The sequence below is a fragment of the Triticum aestivum genome, chromosome 3B, assembly GCF_018294505.1.
Source record: "Triticum aestivum cultivar Chinese Spring chromosome 3B, IWGSC CS RefSeq v2.1, whole genome shotgun sequence".
NCBI classification, from domain to species: domain Eukaryota; kingdom Viridiplantae; phylum Streptophyta; class Magnoliopsida; order Poales; family Poaceae; genus Triticum; species Triticum aestivum.
Window position 1 is genome coordinate 149,854,102 of NC_057801.1, and position 10,211 is coordinate 149,864,312.

Sequence of the window (10,211 nt, forward strand, 5' to 3'; positions counted from 1 at the left end):
TCTCAAACTTTTTCAATCTTCACGCAATACATGAGCGTGAGCCATGGACATAACACTATAGGTGGAATAGAATGGTGGTTGTGGAGAAGACAAAAAGGAGAAGATAGTCTCACATCAACTAGGCGTATTAACGGGCTATGGAGATGCCCATCAATAGATATCAATGTGAGTGAGTAGGGATTGCCATGCAACTAGAGCTATAAGTGTATGAAAGCTCAACAAAATTAACTAAGTGGGTGCATACAACTTGCTTGCTCACGAAGACCCAGGGCACTTTGAGTAAGCCCATCATTGGAATATACAAGCCAAGTTTTATAATGAAAAATTACCACTAGTATATGATAGTGACAACATAGGAGACTCTCTATCATGAAGAATATGGTGCTACTTGGAAGCACAAGTGTGGTAAATGGATAGTAGCATTGCCCCTTCTCTCTTTTTTTCTCATTTTTTATTGGGCCTTTTCTCTCTTTTTTATGGACTTTTTTTATTTAGTCCGGAGTCTCGTCCCGACTTGTGGGGGAATCATAGTCTCCATCATCCTTTCCTCACTGGGACAATGCTCTAATAATGAAGATCATCACACTTTTATTTACTTACAACTCAAGAACTACAACGAAATACTTAGAACAAAATATGACTCTATGTCTCCGGTGGTGTACCGGGATGTGCAATGATTCAGGAGTGACATGTATGAAAAATTATGAACGGTGGCTTTGCACGATGTCAACTACATGATCATGCAAGGCAATATGACAATGATGGAGCATGTCATAATAAACGGAACGGTGGAAAGTTGCATGGCAATATATCTCGGAATGGCTATGGAAATGCCATAATAGGTAGGTATGGTGGCTGTTTTGAGGAAGGTATATGGTGGGTGTATGGTACCGGCGAAAGTTGTGCGGTACTAGAGAGGCTAGCAATGGTGGAAGGGTGAGAGTGCGTATAATCCATGGACTCAACATTAGTCATAAAGAACTCACATACTTATTGCAAAAATTTATTAGTTATCAAAACGAAGTACTACGCACATGCTCCTAGGGGGATAGATTGGTAGGAAAAGACCATTGCTCGTCCCCGACCGCCACTCATAAGGAATACAATCAATAAATAAAGCATGCTCCAACTTCATGACATAACGGTTCACCATACGTGCATGCTACGGGAATCACAATCTTTAACACAAGTATCTCTCAAACTCACAAGTACTCTACTAGCATGACTCTAATATCCCCATCTTCATATCTCAAAACAATCATAAAGAATCAAACTTCTCATAGTACCTAATGCACTTTATATGAAAGTTTTTATTTTACCCATCTTGGATGCCCATCATATTAGGACTAATTTTATAACCAAAGCAAATTACCGTGTTGTTCTAAAAGACTCTCAAAATAATATAAGTGGAGCATGAGAGATCAACAATTTGTATAAAATAAAACCACCATCGTGCTCTAAAAAGATATTAGTGAAGCACTAGAGCAATATTGTCTAGCTCAAAAGATATAAGTGAAGCACATAGAGTATTCTAATAAATTCTGATTCATGCGTGTATCTCCCGAAAGGTGTGTACAACAAGGATGATTGTGGCAACAAAAAATCAAAGACTCAAATCATACAAGACGCTCCAAGCAAAACACATAAAATGTGGTGAATAAAAATATAGCCTCGAGTAAAGTTACCGATAGACAAATATGAAAGAGGGGATGCCTTCTAGGTCATCCCCAAGCTTAGGCTTTTGGTTGTCCTTGAAATTTACCTTGGGGTGCCTTGGGCATCCCCAAGATTAGGACCTTTCCACTCCTTATTCCAAAATCCATCAAATCTTTACCCAAAACTTGAAAACATCACAACAAAAAACTTCAACAGAAAATCTCATGAGCTCCGTTAGTATAAGAAAATAAACCATCACTTTAAGGTAGTGTAATGAACTCATTCTTTATTTGTATTGGTGTTAAACCTACTGTATTCCAACTTCTCTATGGTTCATACCCCCCGATACTACTCATACACTTTGCGAAGATCTCACCGGCAATGGCTCCCAAAATCCTTCTTGCTACCTCTTGAGCTTGCGTTGGTTTTCCCTTGAAGAGGAAAGGGTGATGCAGCAAAGTAGCATAAGTATTTCCCTCAGTTTTGAGAACCAAGGTATCAATCTATTAGGAGACGATGCACAAGTCACTAAATACCTGCACAAACAATTAAGAACCTTGCAACCAACGTGATAAAGGGGTTGTCAATCCCTTCACGGTCACTTGCAAAAGTGAGATCTAATAGAGATAATAAAGTTAATATTTTTGGTATTTTTGTTGTATTGATTGGAAAATAAAGTTTCCAAAATAGTAAAAGAGATTCAACAATATGGAAAACAGATTGAATATAATGGAAAAGAGACCTGGGGGCATAGGTTTCACTAGTGTATTTTCTTGAGATAGCATGTATTACGGTGGGTGAACATATTACTGCCGAGCAAATTAATAGAAAAGCGCATAATTATGATGACATCTAAGGCAATGATCATGAACATAGGCATCATGCCCGTGTCAAGTAGACTGACTCCTGTCTGCATCTACTAGTATTACTCCACACATCTACCGCTATCCAGCATGCATCTAGAGTATTAAGTACATAAGAACGGAGTAACACATTAAGCAAGATGACATGATGTAGACGTATAAACTCAAGCAATATGATATAAACCCGATCTTTTTATCCTCGATGGCAACAATACAATACGTGCCTTGCTGCCCCTACTGTCACTGGGAAAGGACACCGCAAGATTGAACCCGAAGCTAAGAACTTCTCCTATGGCAAGAAAGAACAATCTAGTAGGCCAAACTAAACTGATAATTCGAAGATATCAATCATGCATATAATAATTCAGCAAAGAACCAAATAATATTCATAGATAATCTTGTTCATAAATCTACAATTCATCGGATTTCGGAAAACACACCGCAAAAGAGTATTACATCAAATAGATCTCCAAGAACATTGAGGACAACTTTGTATTGAGAATCAAAGAGAGAGAATAAGCCATCTAGCTAATAACTGTGGACCCGAAGGTCTGTGGTAAACTACTCACGCTTCATCGGAGAGGCAATGATGTTGATGTACAAGCCCTCCGTGATCGATTCCCCTTCTAGCAGATCACTGAAAAAGGCCCCAAGGTGGGATCTCATGGGTACAGAAGGTTGCGGCGGTGGAAAAGTAGTTTTGTGACTCCCCCTGATGTTTTTAGGGTATAAGAGTATATATAGGCGAAAGAAGTAGGTCGGTGGACCTATGAGGGGCCCACGAGTGTGGGGGCATGCCTACCCCCTGGGCGCGCCCTTCTGCCTCGTGGATGCCTCGTTGCGTCTCTGACTTCAACTCCAAGTCTTCTGGTTTGCTTTCGGTCCAAGAAAGATCATCACAAAGGTTTCATTCCGTTTGGACTCCGTTTGGTATTCCTTTTCTACAAAACTCTAAAATAGGCAAAAAAAACAAAAACTGGCACTTGGTCTCTTGTTAATAGGTTAGTCCCAAAAATAATATAAAACGACATATTAAAGTCCATTAAACATCCAAAACTGATAATATAATAGCGCAGAACAATAAAAATTTATAGATACGTTGGAGATGTATGAGAGACCAATCAACATATGTGCTGGAGACTTAAAGTCAAAAGCCAGAGCGGGTGACAAGCCAAATACAGGTAGCCTTATACGACTATTAAAAAATCATAACCCTAGCTGTTCAAGCCAAAACATATTGACGACTTCAAATCACAAACCAGGGCAGGTGACAACCCGATGTACTCAAACATGAACAACATAACTTGGGGCCTCACGACCCGGGTAGTCAAAATTTGAAAAAAGCAAAAACCTTGAGAGCATAAAACATCAAAACAGAAAACATGCTAAACACAACCATTGGTAAGCGAGGTTTCAAAATTCAAATGAAAAAAGTTGGCTCACATGCCTCATATTTGCTTTTAAGGCTGCATAGTCGTGATTTATCCTAGCTCAGTATAAGTCGGCTCTCACGTGACACAAAACCATTGTTTTAACCTTGACAAGTTCAGGGTCTTTGAGAAGATTGACTTGCTAAGAGTTCAACAGGTCACCTGGCGGAGTAGCAAGTTACAAAGAGGAAGGTATAACCCATAAAGTGGCGTTTCATGCCAGTCAAGAGGGAATGAAAGCTAAACCCAGTGGGTTGGAAGCCCCCAAGTGACCTTATGATCAATCACTGAAGACTCAAATGCACAGAAATGAAATGTCAGAGGCCACGAATTTTAGAGATGCCAACTTTATTATATTGATCATAAAAAGTTATATACATTCATAAAGGTATGTACAATGGGGAGAGTGGGTGGTTCAAGTGTAGTAAGGCCGAAGATGAGCAATGTTCCATGGCCTGTTGGTCTCCTGCTCAGAGGTGTGTGACTTCTTGTGCTCAGGTATATCAATGAGATAATATGAGCCATTGTCGAGATTCTTACTGACCACAAAAGGTCCTTCCCAAGGTGGGGATAGTTTATGCATATTTGTCTGATCTTGAATCAACCAGAGCACCAAATCGCCCTTTTGAAACGCCCGAGTCTTGACCCTGCGGCTATGATAGCGATGCAGGTCTTGCTGGTATATTGCTGAACGAGCCGCTGCAAGGTCGCGCTCTTCATCCAAAGCATCAAGTGTGTTTTGATGTGCTCTCTCATTATCATCTTCAACATAATCCGCCACTCTAGGCGAGTCATGACCGATGTCACTTGGGAGAAACGCCTCTGCACCATAGACCATGAAGAAAGTCATATAGCATGTTAATCTGTTGGGGATGGTATTATTACTCCAAAGCACTGAAGGTAGCTCCTCAACCCAACAACCCGGCGTTCGCTCCAAAGGAACCATAAGCCGGGGCTTGCACTAGTAGAAAAGGGGGCATTTGTCCCGGTTCGTAAGGGCCTTTAGTCCCGGTTCATGAACCGGGACTAATGGGTCGTTACTAATACCTCCCCCCTTTAGTCCCGGTTCTAACACGAACCGGGAGAGATGGGCCTCCACGTGGCCGGTGCGCCGAGCCTAGGCAGGGCGGCCTTTGGTCCCGGTTGGTGGCACCAACCGGGACCAAAAGGCATCCACGCATCAGCATTTTAGTGGCTGGGGTTTTTGTTTTTTTTGAAGAGGGGGGGGGTTGGGGGTTTTGGGGGGTTAATTTAGGTGTTTCATATATTGTGTTAGCTAGCTAATTAATAGAGAGAAGTTTCCTCTCTTATGTCCGTGCTTGGTCGACGCTACGTACTATACATAGAGAGGCCCTCGACACGCTAGCTAGTAAGAAAATTAAGGGAACCATTAAGTACAGAAGTTCGTCATGCATACCGAGAGAAGTGATCGATCGACCTCTCCTTCTCCGAGAGATTGGTTGAACAACAAGTTTTCGTATTATCTATCCGACGCTACTGGCTACATACATATACAATATGTAAGATCTCTTAATTACAATCCCCTAGCAATTGAAATAAACTTCCACATGGTATTCTCCGGCTTTATTGATGACGTGGTCAACAAAGAATCCTGCCAATTCCTCTTGAATTGCTTTCATGCGATCTTGTTCTAGGAGTTCATTCCGCATCTACCACGTCTAATTTGAAGAAGGGGGTTAATTAATACATATATATGAATGAAACTCAACAGAAATGATGGTGTAATAAAATGAAATTGTGAATATTATTGCTTACGCACTTCATATTTCCTTTTAGAGTAGCCCCGCTTATTTTTCAAAGTCGCATTGTAGATGAACTCGCACACGTAGTATCCACATAAATCATTCCCTTGTTCCTGCCAGAAGCACTTTACGAGAAATAGAGGTCAATCAAACTGAAAATGAAGCATTATAAATGGCATTGATGAAAGTATAGCTATAGAATCAACAGGAGATGCACGCAAGTAGCTAGCTAGTAGTACTTACTTTCGGGTATGTATATTGCAGCTCCTTCGGCAGTCCCGGAGCTTCTGCGGTGAACTGTTTCCAAACCCTGCAAGACAAAGAAAATAATTATTATTACTTGAGATATTAGGAAATGAACAAAAAGTTGCCGATATGGTGGGATAATGATTGATTGAACTTACTTGTTGAGCAATTTAGTCATGTCTGCATAGGTTTCGGGATCTTTTCGTCTCGAGTCTAAGACGGTTACTAGTCCCCGCTCAAGCCTAATCTTCAGAAGAACATAGTGGAAGTTGCGCACGCATGCATAACTCATCAATTACATTACTATAACCTCGCTCAAGTAATAAGGGAAACCGAATATGCACACGACAGTAACACTCACTTGAAGTTGTAAGGAAAGAGTATGGTATCTTTGTTTTGATTTTTGATCAACGATTGTAGCAAGTTGGCCTGGGCCTCTTCGGCGTGCTTTTTAACCTGAATATCATCTATGATATTTGTGTTAATGAACCCAATATCATACATTTCTAGTTTTCTGCACTCGACGATCTTCAATCTGCATAATATATTGAGGATAATTAATTATAAATACATGCAATGAAAGAGCCAAGCTATATATAGAGACTTAATGACAAAAATAGTACTTACAGACAGTAGCAAAAGACCGTTAATTTATTGAGGGCCTTTTGATTGAAGAACGCGAAGAACTCCTCAAATGGAACAGGCAACAGATCAGTTCCAACGAGGTCGTGCTTCTCTTTAATGTTCAGATACAAACTATTCGTCCCCCCAGACTCTCTTCAGGTTTTCATGTACCAATTATGGAATCTTCGCATCATCGGTGTTAGAGATTTTTCATCTTTGACGAGAGGCTTCCCGTACTCATATCTGTGTTCGTCCACCTCCATGAAATCAGGAAGTTGATCGTCAGGCAGGTAATCTGATAGATTGTCATAACCGTCCACCGTCCCCGGAGCATTAGCGACGATGTCGCTGCTAGACACATTGAGCGGGGGGCACGATTGATTTGCTTGTTCGCCTAGCTGGGCAATTTTTTTCGCAGCTGCTCGTTCTCTTGACCTTTGATGTCTGATAGTACTTCCCGACCGCTCCGCATGGAGATATGTCTGTTCAGTAATGCGCTCATAGTTGGTTCTCGGTGGAGACTTTGCTGGTTTCCTCAGGGCATCGAGAGTGTGCTTTGCTTTCACCGGATCTACCTTCTCCTCCGGAGGTGGATGTCTCTTTGTTTTCAACCCTTCAAAGAAGTCGTCCACTTCGGCCCGCACGATCTTCGCGTTTTCCTCCATGGTCCTCTTGTACGGTAACTTCTCTAGAGGCTTGAGAGGAGGACCGTATCTGTATTGCCTCCCGCCTCTGGCTGTACTGCTAGACGCCGGAGCAGACGGAGCGGCTGCAGCATCTGTCTTCTTTCGTGCTTGCTTATGAGGCGGAGGAGAAGAACTACGATGTGCCGGAGCAGCCGGGGCGGCGGCGGGTCTCTTCCGCCCTTGCTGGCAAGGCGGAGAAGGAGGAGGCTACTGGCTGCTCGGGCGCGCCGACGCAGGCGGAGAAGGTGGCGGAGTGCCGCCACGCGCCGGAGAAGGAGGCCCAGTGCCCTGATCGTCACTCGCCGGAGGAGGAGGCGGTGGAGGAGGCGGAGTGCCCTGACTCGCTGAAGGAGGAGGAGGAGGCGGAGGCATCCAGTTCAGAAGGTTGATGAGGTCCTTCCGCCATAGGCATAGAGTCTTCAGAGCAGAACCCAGCCTAGTCTCCCCTTCACCGGTAGGGTGGTCAAGCTGGAGGTCCTCAAATCCCTCCATTATTTCATCCACCGTCACCCTAGCATACCCTTCTGGAATCGGCCAACAGTCAAAATTTGCGCCGGGTTCAGTAGGATAAACAGAGCCAACAGCCGCCTTGACCTTCAAATTCATCCATCGCGTCATAATGTGGCAATTTTGAGACTCCGTGATAGCATCCACGGGATAGCTGGCAGGAGCCGTCCAGACATGCTCCGGCTGAAGCAGCTCAGTGGAAGCCACGCTGCTTCACCGCTGAGATGGCGGGGTAGCTTCAGGGTAAGCTTCGGCTAGTCGTTTGCTGTGATCTGCTTCTCGTTCCTCTAGCCCCATTACCCTTTCGTGCAGCGCCTGCAGTTGGCCCTGCTCTAGTTTCTTCCTCCTCTCCTGGGTTTTGTAACCCCCTGCGTCTGGAAAACCAACCTTCCACAGAATGGAGCCTGGCGTGCCTCGTGTCCGTCCAGGGTGCTCAGGATTCCCGAGGGCCATTGTGAGCTCGTCCTTCTCCCTGTCTGGAACGAACGTCCCTTATTGCGCTGCATCGATATAGTGCCGAAGCCTGGTGACTGGTATTTTCAGTTGCTCGTCCGTCTAACGGCACTTCCCTGATATAGGGTCCAAGGTTCCGCCAGCCCCAAAGAACCAAGTCCGACAACGGTCTGGCCAGTTCATTGTCTCTGGTTTGATCCCTTTATCAAATAGATCATTCTCAGCCTTGGACCACTTAGGCTGGGCTTTGAGGTAGCCACCTGACCCCATGCGATGGTAAAACTGCTTCTTTGCAGCATTTTGCTTGTTTGTCGCCGACATCTTCTTACTCTTTTCTGATGTCTTGTGGGCCACAAATGCGGGCCAGTGATCTTTGATCTTCTCATATTTGCCGATGAATTCTGGTGTCTCTTCTTTGTCGACAAACTTGTTCAGCTCTTTCCACCACCTCCTGAATAGGCTTGCCATCTTCTTAAGAGCACAAGACTTGATTAATTGCTCTTTAACTGGCTTCTCCGGATCCTCCTCTAGCGGTAGGGTGAAATTTGCCTTCAGCTGAGTCCAAAGATCATCTTTCTGCATATCCTTGACATAAGACACCTCAGGGTCTTCCTCCTTAGGCTTATACCATTGCCGGATGCTGATCGGGATCTTGTCCCTAACAAGAAACTCGCACTAAGCAGAAAATGCGTTCTTTGTCCGGATGGGTTCAATCGGTTCGCTGTCGGGCGCAAGTGCTATGATCTCAAACCTTTCATCCGAGCTCAACTTTTTCTTCGGGCCTCGTCTCCTTACCGAAGTTGTGCTCGATCTGGAGGGCTAGAAAAAGGAAGAAAGACAAGAGTTAATTAATATGTGTACATATACCAAAACAATGAATGCATCAATTAACTAGTCAGCATGGGCTTAACTAATATATATATATACCTGGCCGGACTTAGTTCGGTCACCGGAGCAGTCAGCACGGTCTCCTTCTTGTACCTCCATTGGGTCACCGAAGACATCGTGAACATAGTCCTCTTCTTGTACCGGCATTAATGGGCCGGAGCCATCATGAACATAGCCCTCTTCCTCACCGAGTCCTTCCTGACCATCGGTGTCGTTGAGAAATGACGCAACAACATCACTTCCTTGTGCGATTATGTCCCCCAACATCGCTTCTGTTGCTTCGTCTCGGGAGTGCTCCGTAGTTCCTGCAAATATATACGACATGTCAATTATTATTCAAACATGGTACAGATGGATATATATTAGTGGCAAACGTATAACTAGCTAGCTAATCACAATAAGGAATCATGTTAGTGGCCTTGATGCTGCTTCTCTAGGGTTTGGGGTGGCCAAGACAATGCTTCAAGAGTTTGGGGTGGCCTCGACACAATGCTTCAAGGGTTTGGGGTGGCCTTGACGACAACACTCTTTTAACTTGGTAAATTTGGGTGGCCTCGAGAGAGTTTGTCGGGTAGGGGCACGGCGGGAGGGGGTAGGAAACCAACATCGTTTTTTTCTCTAGGGTTTGGGTGTCCTCGAGAGTTTTGGTCGAGCGAGAGGGCCGAGGGGGGTGCTGCCGTGGTATAAGTTATCACGGTCGAGAGGGGGTATATATATCGACCGCCCCTCATGTCGAAGTTATCCAGGAGGGGGTTATATCGACAACTACGCGACATACATATACATGGCAAAATAATGTTATCGGGGAGGGGGTATCGGTACACCCCCCCTCGTGTTGAAGTTTCTCGGGAGGGGGTATATCGACAATGACATACCCGATAAAAAATAAGAAGACAAAAGAAGAAATAAAAAGAGGAGAAGAAGAAAGGCATAGAAGAGAAGCAATCAAAGAAAAAAAGGAGAAGAAGAAAGGAATAGAGGAGAAGAAGAAAAAATAGAAAAAATTTCTATTTTTTCTTCTTCTCCTCTATTCCTTTCTTCTCCTCCTCTTCTTTTTCTTCTTTTTTCCTCTTCTTATTTATTTCTCCTCTTCTT